At 38.7% G+C, this 11,380-nt stretch overlaps 1 pseudogene; it reads left to right on the top strand.

The window, feature by feature from the left end:
* Positions 1-2,401: 2,401 nt before the first annotated feature.
* On the top strand, positions 2,402-3,531 carry LOC100653981 (olfactory receptor 52J3-like; annotated as a pseudogene).
* The last annotated feature ends 7,849 nt before the right edge of the window (positions 3,532-11,380 follow it).

Here is an 11,380-nt window from a genome sequence, read left to right as displayed (position 1 = left end):
TGTTTTAGTCTCCACATTTGTACTTTTCTGTATACAAAGTTTTATCCATGTCACTTTTCCTTGGGCTCTGTTTCCCAAGAGTCTAAAATTTTCCCAGCAGTCTCAGAGGAGTTAATCTCAGGGCTCCATTTAAGGTAAAAAACTAAATTAGGACAATTTTTTCAACTGTTTCTAGACAGCCAGTGCCTTAATATAAAACTAATCTCCTTGAAAAAAAAATATTAAAAAAAGGATACAGAGCTGTGTTGCTTGGTATTTTCCTTGTGTGTGTCTCCATTCCTGTGGAAGAATGAAGCATGACAGGTGAATTTTCTCTTGATTTAGGCACGTATTAAAGTCAAATGAAAGAGACAGAAGCAGAGGTGGCTGAGAACTCCTGAGCTTGATGTGCATAGTACTTCAATTTTTTTATCTTACAAAAATTTTTAAAAACTTACATCTAGCGTCTATCAAATGAAGATGAGATATTCTTAAAAACATATGAAAGATCCAAGTTGTTTAAAATACATCTGCAAAATGATTATATGATTGTTTGGTTGATAAAGCATAATATCTGCTTCTGCTATGTAATATAGGGAATTAAAGACCAAGGTTAGCAGAGACATAATATTAATAGTACACTTCTACTGGTAACCCCAAAATTGATGTCACGGTGTCTAAGACCATGTTCTTAGCCAACATCCACTGGGCTAGGGACCCTTGCCTGGATATATAAATTATTTAAAAACACAAATAAGTGTGTCATTATGCTGTGCAGGATTCACTCTCTCTTCTCTCTCTGGCCTAATCTGAGACAGAAAATAACATTTATTTTAATTTTTTCACCTTGATATGCTTCCTTTCTAGATGTGTTGTTATATATATGGAGCTATATTAAGGATAAATACAGAAGTCTGTGCTTACTTCATCCTAGTCTTGAATCACTCTTCTTTAAGTTGGTGATCCAGATAAGGTCTCTTTATTTCATTGCTTCTGAGGGCCTGGGTTGCTTCTGTATTATCCTGGAGACATTGTAAAATTGTCTCTATTTTCTTTAGACAATTAAAGGAGTCAGTCGTACCTTCAGTTAGGCTGCTATTCCAGACATCGATGTGCCACTCAAAAATGTCATCCCTAAGTCTAAAACCTTCAGAAACTCTATGTTGTCTTCTACCCACATTTCCAGTGACTTAAGCAAGAATGATTAAAAAAATATATATATTATTATTATTATTTTTAATCAAGAATGAAGACAACTCAGTAAGTTTTATCTTTGCAATAGTGGCAAAATGAGTATTTGCAGAGAACTTGATATGGAATGAAGAGTGAATGATATGTTCAGGTGTTATTAGAAACCGCTATCACCATATTGTTGTTAGGTGCTGTTGAGTTGATTCAGACTCATAGCAACCCTATGTACAAAAGAATGAAACACTGCCTGGTCCTGCACCATCTTCATAATCGCTATGTTTGAGCCCATTCTTGCCTCCACTGAGTCAATCCATTGGGTTGAGGTTCTTCCACTTTTTCACTGACCTTTTACTTTACCAAGCATGATGTCCTTCCCCAAGGACTCATGCCTCCTGATAACATATCCAAAGTATATGAAATGAAATCTTGCCATCTTTGCTTCTTAGGAGCTTCCTGACTGTACTTCCAAGACAGATGTACCATACATTCTAAGATAACCATGAGCAGCATAGTGGTTAAGAGTTTGGCTGCTAACCAAAAGATTGGCACTTCGCATCCACCAGCCACTCCTTGGAAACCCTATGGGGCAGTTTTACTCTGTTCTATAGGGTAGCTGAGTCAGAATTGACTCACCAGTAATGGCTTTGGTTTTTTGGTTTTGAAAGGGGATGGTCGTAGGACAATAGATCCATCAATGAAAATGGGTTAGAGGGTTTATTATTATATTTGTTTCTGTCCTCTTTCAAGTATGGAGGTACATGGCTCAGGTTGTCTTCTCCTGTGCGAGTATCTCAGAGAGATTGTGCTTTTATTTGTGACAATCTGTGTTTTTGATTTTCTGTTTCTGTCCTGGTGACAATATGTTAGGCTTGGTCTTGGTATTTCCATATTTTTTCCACATCAGTAAATGAAGAATGAATCACTAGAAAAAAATCTGCAGTTTCTAATTATGGAAGATTCTTATACATATGGTTATGTGAAATTACTTTCTTGACTATGTATCTCCATTTTTATATTTCTGCATATCTCTGTGTTTATATTCTTGGTTATTCATGTGTCCCTTCCAGTCAAGGAATTCACAGAGGGTACAGGACATGCAATGTTTTGTTAATACAATATTAAAAAGTTAACTTCGAGTTCTCTTTCTTAGAACTCTACAGTGGGCTTGTCAATCAGTCTTATATGTTTAAAATTATAATTAAATCAATGTAAGGATAGAGCTAATAATGAGTAAGTTCTTTGAATTGGCCTATCCAAATGACTATGGCTCAGGTTTAGTATGAAAACTATATTAGCAGATTTCTCCGTATGGGTAACCTTTTCATTTTCATTCTGTAGTGAACACCAATCCCTTATTCAAGCCGTTTGTTCTTTTTCCTTCTTTTTCTAAGAGTGGCAATTTCTCCTATTCTACCATTTGGAAGGATGTTTTCTTACAACAGTAGCATTTTCCACCCAACCACATTTTTCCTCATTGGAATTCCAGGTCTGGAAGAGGTTCATGTCTGGATATCCCTGCCGTTTTTTACTGTTTACCTTATGGCTTTGTTGGGCAATGCCACCATTCTCCTTGTAATCAAGACAGAACAGATCCTCCGAGAGCCCATGTTCTACTTTCTGGCCATTCTTTCAATAACTGATTTGGCACTTTCTACAGCCTCTGTGCCCCGTGTCCTGGGTATCTTCTGGTTTGATGCTCATGAGATTAACTTTGGAGCGTGTGTGGCCCAGATGTTTTTGATCCATGGCTTCACTGGCATGGAAGCTGAGGTCCTGATGGCCATGGCCTTTGACCGTTATGTAGCCATCTGTGCTCCACTCCACTACACCACCATCTTGACAGCCCGTGTGCTGGTGGGCATCACTATATGGGTTGTATTTCTTTCAGTTTTATTTACACTTCCTGTTGTCTATCTTATCTACCGCCTACTCTTTTGTCAGGCTAATACAGTAGCCCATTCCTACTGTGAGCACATGGGCATTGCAAAATTGTCTTGTGGAAACATACATGTCAATGGTATCTATGGGCTTTTTATGGTCTCCCTCTTTCTCCTGAACCTAGTTCTTATTGACATCTCCTATGTTTACATTCTCTGTGTCGTCTTCCGCCTCCCATCTCATGATGCATGAATAAAAGCCCTAAGTACCTGTGGCTCCCACTTTGGGGTCCTCTGTGTTTTCTATATCCCTTCAGTCTTCTCTTTTCTTACTCACTGATTTGGACAAAACATACCGCACTATGTTCATATTCTTATTGCCAACATCTATGTGGTTATCCCACTCTCACTTGACCTCATCATTTATGGTGTGAGGACCAAACAGATACGAGAGTGAGTGCTCCGTGTCTTTATTACAAAATAAGAAACTCCTACCTCCTTCGTTTACTGGTCGTTTGGATCCAACCAGGAAAACTGTTGTGTTCTTGCCAGAAAAACTGTTTTCTTTGTCTAAATATTATGCGCCAAGTTATATACCAGGGGATTTTATTCTGATGCTTATTTAATCTATGATTTGAATAACCTTTATAATATTTCAAGTTCTAAGACTAGTTACTATCATGGAAGAGATATATGTGGACTCTGTTTACATCAATTCCCTAGGAGTAACAGGGAATAATTCAAGCAATAACCTTTGTTATTATTATATTTGTTAACACTTTTATTCCCCAAAAATTATGATTCTATACTTTCCCTCATAAAAGAAAGGTGAGATAAGGAAACATATAACAAATAACTTTGTTCTCGCAACATGGAATTAACATCTATTATTACTATAATAACCTAGTGTCATCGAGTCGATTCTGGCTCATAGCAACCCTATAGGACAGAGTAGAACTGCCCTGTAGAGTTTCCCAGCAGTGCCTGGTGGATTTGAACCAACTTTTAGTTAGCAGTTAAGTGTAATTAAAGCTCCTGTCAATCATAGTAATGATATCACAGTAACTGCTAACTAAAAGTCAGTTTGTTCGAACCCACCAGTTGCTCTATGGGAGAAAGATGAGGCAGTTTGCTTCTGTAAAGATTTACAGCCTTGGAAATGCTCTGGGGAAGTTCTACCCTCTCCTATAGGGTCTCTGTGATTGGGAATCAACTGGACAGCAGTGGGTAACAGTAACGGGTGTTACTATGATATCTTTATATTAAATGTTATTTTTAATCAAGCATAGATATTTAAGTTGAAATGACATATGGTCACTACCCTAATCCAGTTTCAGTTATTTTCCTGTCTTCAAAGATAGTGATTATGAACACATGATTGTTTTTTTATTTCACAGAGTCTAATTTTATAGTTTTAAGTTAATCTTGAGGGGGTTGAAGTAGAAAATTTTAATTTATGTAAACATAGTGTGTATGATTTTATAGCCAACTGTTGTACTTAATATTAAAATAAAAAAATCTGTATTGATATATATGGAATGTAGTTATTTCTTTTTTAAATGCAGTAAAATCTTCATCCTTTTTCATTTTATTAATTCTTTCATTTTTTTTTTTTTTGTTGTTGTTGTTCGTTTCCTTTGAGTCAATTCTGACTCATGGGATCCCATGTGTGCAGAGTAAAATTACTCTATAGAGTTTTCAAGGCTGTGACCTTTGATGCACATTGCCAAGCCTGTCTTCAAAGGATCCTCTGGGTTAGTTGCAACCACCAGTGTTTCAACTAGTAGTTGACTGCTTAACCGTTTGCATCACCCAGGGACTCCTACCCTTTCTTCTCTTGATGATATTTATGTTATTTCTGTTTTCCTAATTTAGCAACAACGTTTGACTTTCTCTGAATATTTTTGGTGCATATTTGAAAAATGTATCCAGGTTAAACACTTAGAAGTAGAATTGTTAAGTAGTGGATTACTGATTGATTAGCTTATATTCTTGCTTTCTTGTATTGTTTCTTATTTACTGTAATTCTGCCCCTCCCATAAATTTTCTGTCTAGATTCTTAAAAATCTCTTTGCATGAGTTATTTGAGTATACATGAAATAGCAAAACTTTTCTATAAGCCGTTTATATTTAATCATTTATTTTCATATGGGAGATTAAAATTTATGGTAAATCCTGTCACTTTCATCTAAAGATTTCTGCATAGCTTTATTGTACACTAACATTTATTTTATTATTAGTGTGTGTGTGTGTTTATTTTTACACGTAACAAACTGCAATTGATTTTGGTGTAAAATCTGAAGGAACAAAATTAAATACTTTTTTGTTTCTATTTCTTGTCTATTTGTCTAACAATAAATGTAATAATTTATCTATTTATAAATAACTGATTTAATTCTTTTTTATGTATTAAAACTCATTATGTACAAAGGTCTGTTTTTCTTTTATATATTTTGCTTTTCTGTTTATTCTTGCACCAGTACCACAATGTTTTAATAATTACAAGTGTGTAATATATTTTATTGTAATTTTAATATATTTTAATTATACTTTATAGAATTATACTATGTAATTTTAAGATATAAAATAAATATATGTATATGTATAAATACATGCATTTATATATATTTGTGTGTGTTTATATGTGTATGTACATATATATATGTATTTAAGTGAAAGAAGCTATATACTCTATGGTTTAATTACGTGATAATCTAAAAAGGCAAAACTATAGAGATACCTAAATGATCAGTGGCTACCTGGAGCTTGAACAGATGGGTAGATGGTTGATTAGGTGAAGCAAAAGAGAATTTTAGGGTCATGAAACTTTTGTGTATGGGACTGTAATTTTGGGTACATGTCAGTGCATTTATCAAACCCTTTGAAATTTACAGTACAAAAAGTGAATCCTAATGTAGGCAAATTAAAAACTTTGTTTAGTAAATTGGAAGAATTTCAAGAAAGAAAGCAGAATGGGATAAAAACAATCTAAATGTATTTAAAAATATATGAAACAACCTCACTGAAGCAATTGGGTGAAAGAGATGCTGACCTTAGAAACTGAAAATGAGTGGAGTCTAAAACTAAAGGTAAAAGAAACTACAAAAGACTGTATGCTAGTTGATAAGTTTTCCAAAGGGGTATGGTTAACAATCTGATACTGCTATACAGTTAGATAGATAGATAGATAGATAGATAGATAGATAGATAGATAGATAGATAGATAGATAGATAGATAGATAGATAGATAGATGATAGATAGATGATAGATAGATAGATAGATAGATAGATAGATAGATAGATAGATAGATAGATAGATAGATAGATAGATAGATAGATAGATAGATATATGCATACATACATACTGGAGTCAGCCAGTTAAGCAAATGGGTGATGACTAGTGTAAACAAGATTTCTCACTTTTGAATGGGAGTTCCGATAAACAAGGGGAGGAGGCTAGAATGATCCGTGTGGTGATAAATTAGAACTGGAGGTATCAGTATGAACTCATGTTTAGCTTAATTCAGATACAAATGGCTACATATAGAAATCGTTATAGACATGTGTATATATACCGACTTATTTACACACTTATATTCTCTTTCTCAGAAACCCTAGTCGCGTAGTGGTTAAGTGCTACAGCTAACCAAAGGGTCGGCAGTTCAAATCTGCCAGGTGCTCCTTGGAAACTCTATGGGGCAGTTCTACTCTGTCCTATAGGGTCGCTAGGAGTTGGAATCGACAGAATGGCACTGCGTTTTTGTATTCTCTTTCTCTGTCAGAAGAGAGGGCCTAGATCAGATATGGTGAAAGGCGAGGATCTGGGTGACTGCATATATGATACCTTTCTACAGTTTTGTTATAATGAGAAGCATAAGGAAGCTAGTTGGTTTGTCCTGCTTTCACTAGACCAACGAGTGAAAGAAAGAGATGCACTCAGGGCTTCAGAGTGAAGTTCAAGTGACTGAATTACAATGCTGGGTCAAGTGCCAACCTTGAGAGGTGTCTGAAGTAAAAGTGTGGGCATTGATTGGGAAGAAATGGGATCCTGAAACTTGGGATGGGGACATACAGGCAGATAATCAGGAAGCTGGAGACACTGAGCCCCTAAATTCCATTGAATCACTTCTGCCAACTGAGCCGCTCCCATCGGAAGAGATTACTTCATTCTTGTCAGCTACATCACCATGCCCAGAAAAACCATTAACCTCTCCACTCCCATCTAATGAGATTAGCCCTAGTCCAGCTGCCTCTAAAGAGCCTTTGCCTGAATCATTACCTGGGGCATCGCCTGAGGTAGATGCTTTACAAGACAATGCTGAATATTCTCAAAACAATTCCACACTACTGATTCTGGCTTCTGGACCTACATAGACTTAAATTCCAGTGAACCCCAAAAAGTTAAGTATAAAATGTGACCCAGGAGGAGGTATGCTACACTCCAAAAGAACTGCTTGACTTTTCTAATATGTACAGACAGAAACCTGGGAAATATGTGTGGGAATGGCTATTAAGGGTATGGGATAATGGTGCAAGGAACATAAAGATGGATCCGTCTGAGTTTATTGATATGGGTCCTCTAAGCACAGATGCTTCATGTTTCAACTTGAGAAGTTAGGAAAGGATCTAATAGTTTATTTGGTTGGGTTGCTGGAGGATGGATTACACTGTGGGCCTATGCTAAATCAAGTCAAAGTACCAGACCTGCCTCGGTATGCTGTAGAAGAAGGTATCCAAAGGCTTAGGGAAATTGGCATGCTAGAGTAAATTTATCAGGTTAGACCCACAGACCCACACATGAAATGGCCAGAGCACACACCTTTTACCACAACTCTGAGGAACACATTTGGGAAGGGAGTTCCAGCATCCTTGAAGACTGCCGTGATTGCTCTTTTACATAAATCAGATTTGACAGTGAAAACTGCCCTAGATGAATTAAGACACCTAAATACAATGAGTCTGATTGGACCCCATGGTAGTAGGGGCCAAGTGGCTGCACTCAATCAACAAAGACAAGGTTGGCGTGGTTACAGTAATGGATAGTAAATCAGTAATCAGTAAAGCAGTAATCAGCATGGTCTGACTTGTATGGACTTAAGGCATTGGCCACTTAGTCATGGTGTCCCTAGGAGTAAAATAGGTAGAAAACCTACTAAATGTTTACTTGAACTATAAAAATGGATAAATTCTAGGTCAGGTGAACTGCAGTCTAACTTGAATAGCCAGAACACAGTCATGGTTCCTCAATCAATACCCATATACTTGAGTGAGTTTAAAGACCCACAACCCCTCGAATGAAGGGGAGGCCAGGTCCCCTGGAGGAAGGACTCCAATATACTGCCAAAAGTTTATAGTGTTGATTTCTCCCCCAGCCTTCCCCAAAAGGATCTGCAGTCTTTTATGATGGGGACTGGTCATTGGAGAAAAGGAAATAATCAGACATTTCAGGGATTACTGCATACTGGCTCTGAGCTGATGCTAATTCCAGGAGACCCAAAATGTCTGTGGGCCACCAGTCAGAGTGGCGGCATATGGAGGTCAGATTATTAATGGAGTCTTGGTTCATGTCCATCTCACAGTAGGTCCAGAGGGTCTCCAAACCCATCCTGTAGTGATTTTGTCAGTTCCAGAATGCATAATTGTAATAGATATATTCAGCAACTGGCAGAACCCCCACATTGGATCCTTGACAAATAGAGTAAGGACATTTGTGGTAGGGAAAGCCAAGTGGAAGCCATTAGAACTGCCTCTACCTAGGAAAATAGTAAACCAAAAGCAATACCACATTCCTGAAGGACTTGTAGAGTTTACTGCCACCATCAAGGACATGAACGATGCAGGGGTGGTGATTCCCATCACATCTCCATTCAGCTCACCTATTTGGTCTGTGAAAAAAAACGGATGGAACTTGGAAAATGACAGTAGACTATTGAAAACTTAACCAGGTGGTGACTCCAACTATGGCAGCTATTTCAGACGTAGTTTCATTGCTTGAGCAAATTAATACATCTCTTGGTACCTGGTATGCAGCTATTGATCTGGCTAATGCCTTTTTCTCCATACCTGTTTTAAAGGACCACTTTAGAAGCAGTTTGCCTTCAGCTGTCAAGGTTAACAATACACCTTCACTTGCTTACCTCAGAGCTACATCAATTCTCCAGCCTATGTCATAATTTAGTCAGCAGGGGCCTTGTTTGCCTTTCCCTTCCACAATACATCACACTGATACATTACATTGATGACATTATGCTGATTGGAACTAGTAAGCAAGAAGTGTCAATGACTCTGGACTTAGCAGTAAAACAGTTGCAAATGCTAGAGGGTGGGAAATTAATCCTACAAAAATTCAGGCACCTTCCACCTCAGAGAAATTTATAGGGCTCCAGTGGTATGAGGCATGTCAAGGCATTCGTTCTAATATGAAGGATAAGTTATTGCCTCTGGCTGCTCCCACAACTAAAAAGGAGGCACAATGCCTAGTAGGCCTCTTTGGATTTTGGAGGTAGCACATTTCTGACTTGAGTGTGCTACTCTGGCCTGTTTATCAAGTGACTCAAAAAGCTGCTAGTTTTGAGTGGGGCCCAGAACAAGAGGTTGTGCAACAGGTTCAGGCTGCCATGCAAGCCACTCTGTCACTTGGGACATATTGATCCATCTGATCCAATGGTGCTTGAAGTATCTGTGGAAGATAGAGATGCTGTTTGGGGTCATTGGCAGACCCCTATTGGTGAATCATCGCATAGAGCCTTAGGATTTTAGAGCAAAGCCCTGCCATCCTCTGCAGATAACTACTCTCCTTTTGAGAAACAGCTTTTGGGTTGTAACTTGGCCTTAGTAGAGACTTATCACTTAACCATGGGACACCAAGTCACCATGCAGCCTGAGCTGTCCGTTATGACCTGAGTGTTGTCTGATCCACAGTCATAAAGTTGGACATGCACAGCAGCACTTCATCATTAAATGGAAGTGGTATATACAAGGTTGGGCCTGAGCAGGACTTGAAGGCACAAGTAAGTTGCATAAGGAAGTGGCCCAAATGCCCACGGTCTCCACTTCTGTTGCATTACTTTACATTTCCCAGTGCGCACCTATGGTCTTATGGGGCATTTCTTATGATCAGTTGACTGAAGAAGAAAAAACTCATGCCTGGTTTACAAATGGTACTCGCGATATGCAAGCAACACTTAAAAGTGGACAGCAGCAGCACTACAGTCCCTTTCTGGGACCTCCCTGAAGGACAGTGGTGAAGGGAAATCCTCCCAATGGGTAGAACTTCAAGCAGTACAACTGGATGTTCACTTTGCTTGGAAGGAGAAATGGTCAGATGTGTGATAGTACACCAATTCCTGGGCTGTGGCCAATGGTTTAGCTGGATGGTCAGGGACTTGGAAGGAATATGATTGGAAAATTGGAGACAAGGATTTACGGGGAAGAGGTATGTGGATAGACCTTTCTGAATGGGCCAAAGAAGTGAAGATATTTGTGTCTCACATGAATGCTCACCAAAGGGTGACCTCAGCAGAGGATGATTTTAACAATCAAGTGGATAGGATGATGCGTTCTGTGGAAACCAGTCATCCTCTTTCCCCAGCTACTCCTGTCATTGTTCAATGGGCTCATGAACAAAATGTCCATGGTGGCAGGAATGGAGGTTATGCATGGGCCCAGCAACATGGACTTTCACTCACCAAAGTTGACTTGGCTACAACCTCTGCTGCATGTCAAATCTGCCAGCAGCAGAGACCAACACTGAGTCCCCGATATGGCACCATTCCTCAAGGTGATCAGCGAGCAAGCTGGTGGCAATTTGATTGCTTTGGACACATCCATTATGGAAAAGGCAGCATTCTGCCTTACTTTGGATGTGCATTTGCCTTCCCTGAAAGCTATGCTTCTGCCAGAACTACCATCCATGTACTTACAGAATGGCTTATCCATCGTCTTGTTATCCCACACTGCATTGCCTCTGATCAAGGTACTCACTTTGTAGTAAACAAAGTGCAGCAGTGGACCCAGGCTCATGGAATTCACTAGTGTTACCATGTTTCCCATAATCCTGAAGCAGCTGTATTGATAGAACAATGGAATGGCCTCCAAAAGACACAATTACAGCACCAGCTAGGTGGCAATGCCTTGCAGGGTTAGGGAAATATTCTCCAGAAGGCTGTATATGCTGAATCAGCATCCAATATATGGTGCTGTATCTTCCATAACCAGGATTCATGGGTCCAGGAATCAAGCGGTGGCAATGGGAGTAGTACCACTCCTATTACCCCTAGTGATCCACTCAAAATATTTTTGCTTCCTGTCCCTGGGACATTATGCTCTGCAGG

This window comes from Loxodonta africana, chromosome 7, assembly GCF_030014295.1.
Source record: "Loxodonta africana isolate mLoxAfr1 chromosome 7, mLoxAfr1.hap2, whole genome shotgun sequence".
NCBI classification, from domain to species: domain Eukaryota; kingdom Metazoa; phylum Chordata; class Mammalia; order Proboscidea; family Elephantidae; genus Loxodonta; species Loxodonta africana.
This window is presented reverse-complemented; position numbering and strand designations above follow the sequence as displayed.